The 4,322-nt window shown below is 27.8% G+C and overlaps 1 non-coding gene across 1 annotated transcript; it reads right to left on the reverse strand.

The window, feature by feature from the left end:
- LOC140983695 (small nucleolar RNA R71) lies at positions 1-111 on the reverse strand. The gene has a single exon (XR_012176487.1). It is a non-coding gene; the product is annotated as a small nucleolar RNA R71 (small nucleolar RNA).
- Between the last annotated feature and the right edge of the window lie 4,211 nt (positions 112-4,322).

The raw sequence follows: 4,322 nt of genomic DNA on the forward strand, positions 1-4,322 counted from the left end.
AAACTCTTTTAAAAGACAAATTACTACTTTTTCTCAAAAACAAGGAGAAACATTTTATCAATGTTGGGATAGATATAAAGAATTACTTAATACATGCCCACATCATGGTTTTGAAACATGGAGAATAGTTTCTCACTTTTATGAAGGTCTAATACCTAAAGATAGGCAAATGATAGAATTCATGTGTAATGGAACTTTTGAAGATAAAAACCCAAATGAAGCTATGGAGTATTTGGATTCATTAGCAGAAAATGCTCAAAATTGGGATAATATAGGCACAATAGAACCACCAACAACTAAAATCAATAATTCAACAAATGGGGGTGGTATCTATAATCTTAAAGATGATATAGATATTCAAGCTAAACTTGCATCTTTAGCAAGAAAAATTGAGTCATTAGAAATGAAAAAGAGTGGTCAATTAAAAAGTATTCAAGAAATTGTTTGTCATATATGTGATACACATGATCATGCTACAAAAGATTGTCCAACATTACCTTCATTTAAAGAATGTCTCCATGAACAAGCAAATTATGTTAACAATTATAAAAAACCAATACTAGATCCTTTTTCAACATCATATAATCCTGGATGGAAAAATCATCCTAATTTTAGTTGGAGGAATGATAATAATGCACAACCCTCACAACAATATTTTCAAAATAACCAAAATCATCAAGGTTATATTCCTTATGTTACACCTCCAAGAAAAAACTTTGAAGATGTAATTCATGCATTTATCCAAAAGCAAGAATCTATCAATATTCAAAACAGTCAATCTATGACTGATTTGAAAGAAACTCTTGCAAAATTTGCATCTGCACTTAATATTCATGAAAAAGGAAAATTTCCATCTCAACCTCAACCTAATCCTAAAAATCAAAATCAAGAATTAAAAAATGAAAAAATTGATCAAATAAAATCTGTTATTACCCTTAGAAGTGGTAAAATAGTTAATGATCCATATAGTAATGAAAACAAGGATCATTTAAAATCAAAGAGTAAGGATGATAATCCTGATACTTTTGAGAATGATGATACCTTAAATTCTAAAAATAATATGTTGAATGATAAATCATCTGAAATAGTAAATGAATCAAATAAACCTCCACCATTTCCTCATGCATTAACAAATCATAAAAAACAAAAAAATGATTCTGATATCTATGAAGTTTTTAAACAAGTAAAGATAAATATTCCATTATTAGATGCTATTAAACAAGTACCTTCATATGCAAAATTTTTAAAAGACTTATGTACTGTGAAGAGAAAATTGCATGTGAAGAAGAAAGCATTCTTGGCTGAACAAGTAAGTTCTATTCTTCAAAATAATTCTAGTTTAAAATATAAAGATCCTGGTTGTCCAACAATTTCATGTATTATTGGAGAAAATAAAATTAAAAAAGCTTTGTTAGATTTGGGAGCAAGTGTGAATTTACTTCCTTATTCAGTTTATGAAAAACTTAATTTAGGAGAATTAAAACCCACTTCTGTTACTCTCTTACTGGCGGATAGGTCAATCAAAATACCTAGAGGTATTGTAGAAGATGTGTTGGTTCAAGTTGATAAATTCATATATCCTGTAGATTTTATTGTTTTGGATACACAACCAATAGAAGTACATAATGAAATTCCAGTAATATTGGGACGACCATTTCTAGCAACTTCAAATGCTTTAATTAATTGTCGAAATGGAATAATGAAATTTATTTTTGGAAATATGACTCTAGAACTTAATGTGTTCAATTTATGTAAACAACCAAGTATTAATGAAAATGAATATGATAATGAAATTGAATCAATTGTGGAAGAAAATATACAAGAAGAAAACTTAAATCAACAATCTGAAGTTTTTTCAATAGAAAATTTTGAGTCTGAAAATAATTTTAAAGAAGATGATAATACAAAACTTGAATTAAAAGTTTTACCATTCGAATTGAAATATGTATTTCTTGGTGAAAAGAAAACATTTCATGTTGTAATTTCTTCCACTCTTCTACCAAATCAAGAAGAAGATTTAATTAAATTACTTAAAAAATATAAAAATGCAATTGGATGGACTTTGAAAGATATAAAAGGTATAAATCCTTTAATTTGCACACATAAAATTCATTTGGGAGAAAATGTTAAAACATATTAACAACCACAAAGAAGGTTAAATCCACATATGAAGGAAGTTGTTAAGAATGAAGTATTAAAACTATTAGACGCTGGAATTATCTATCCAATCTCAGATAGTAAATGGGTAAGTCCAACACAAGTAGTACCTAAAAAGTCAGGCATCACTGTTATAAAAAATGAAAAGGGAGAGTTATTACAAGCTAGGATTCCATCTAGTTGGCGTATGTGTATTGATTATAGAAAATTAAATGATGCAACTAGAAAAGATCATTTCCCACTACCATTTTTAGATCAAATTCTAGAAAAAGTAGCAGGAAATTCTTATTACTGTTTTCTTGATGGGTATTCGGGGTATTATCAAATACCTATATCATTAGAAGATCAAGAAAAAACTACTTTCACTTGTCCTTTCGGAACTTTTGCATTTAAAAGAATGCCATTTGGTTTATGTAATGCTCCGGCTACTTTTCAAAGATGCATGTTAAGTATTTTCAGTGATATGATTGAAGAATTTGTAGAAGTTTTTATGGATGATATAACTGTTTTTGGAAACTCATTTGAAAATTGTCTTAAAAACCTAGAAGAAGTATTAAAACGATGTGAAGAAAAAAATCTTGTTTTAAATTGGGAAAAATGTCATTATATGGTTAAATCTGGGATTGTGTTAGGTCATGTGATATCTGAAAAAAGAATTGAAGTTGATAAAGCCAAAGTTGATGTTATTGCTAATTTAACATCACCAAAAACGGTCAAAGAAGTTCGATCATTCTTGGGTCATGCAGGTTTTTATAGAAGGTTTATAAAAAATTTCAGCATAATATCTAAACTAATTTCGAATCTTTTAACAAAAGATACACAATTTGAATTGACTCAGAAATGTGAAAATGCTTTTAAAAAAATAATTAATCTTTTAATTACATCACCTATTTTACAACCTCCAGATTGGTCTTTACCATTTGAATTAATGTGTGATGCAAGTGATTATGCTATATAGGACAGAGAAAACAAGGAAAACCGTATGCAATCTATTATGCTAGTATAACATTAAATAGTGCCCAAATAAATTATTCAACTACTGAAAAAGAATTACTTTCAGTAGTATTTGCATTAGATAAGTTTCGATCTTATTTAATTGGTTCTACTACTATTGTGTACACTAATCATTCTGCCGTAAAATATTTATCAAATAAACAAGATGCTAAGCCAAGATTAATACGGTGGATTTTATTGTTACAAAAATTTGATATTATAATTAAAGATAAAAAAGGAAAAGAAAATATCGTAGCCGATCATTTATCTAGAATAATGACTGAATCATCTCATAATGAAATACCAATAAATGAAAATTTTCCAGATGATCAGTTGTTTTATGCTATTATTATGCCTTGGTTTGCTAACATTGTAAATTTTATTGTGACAAATAAAAAGCTTTCTGATTGGAATTCACAGGATAAGAATAAATTCTTGATAGAAGTTAAAAAGTTTTATTGGGATGATCCTAACTAGTTTAAGTATTGTCCTGACCAAATTTTTTGACGATGCATACCCGACAATGAAGTAAGTAATGTTATTAAATTTTGTCATTCTAAAGCATGTGGAGGTCATTTTTCATCTATTAAAANGTATAACATTAAATAGTGCCCAAATAAATTATTCAACTACTGAAAAAGAATTACTTTCAGTAGTATTTGCATTAGATAAGTTTCGATCTTATTTAATTGGTTCTACTACTATTGTGTACACTAATCATTCTGCCGTAAAATATTTATCAAATAAACAAGATGCTAAGCCAAGATTAATACGGTGGATTTTATTGTTACAAAAATTTGATATTATAATTAAAGATAAAAAAGGAAAAGAAAATATCGTAGCCGATCATTTATCTAGAATAATGACTGAATCATCTCATAATGAAATACCAATAAATGAAAATTTTCCAGATGATCAGTTGTTTTATGCTATTATTATGCCTTGGTTTGCTAACATTGTAAATTTTATTGTGACAAATAAAAAGCTTTCTGATTGGAATTCACAGGATAAGAATAAATTCTTGATAGAAGTTAAAAAGTTTTATTGGGATGATCCTAACTAGTTTAAGTATTGTCCTGACCAAATTTTTTGACGATGCATACCCGACAATGAAGTAAGTAATGTTATTAAATTTTGTCATTCTAAAGCATGTGGAGGTCATTTTTCATCTA

This window comes from Primulina huaijiensis, chromosome 8, assembly GCF_012295235.1.
Source record: "Primulina huaijiensis isolate GDHJ02 chromosome 8, ASM1229523v2, whole genome shotgun sequence".
NCBI classification, from domain to species: Eukaryota; Viridiplantae; Streptophyta; class Magnoliopsida; order Lamiales; family Gesneriaceae; genus Primulina; species Primulina huaijiensis.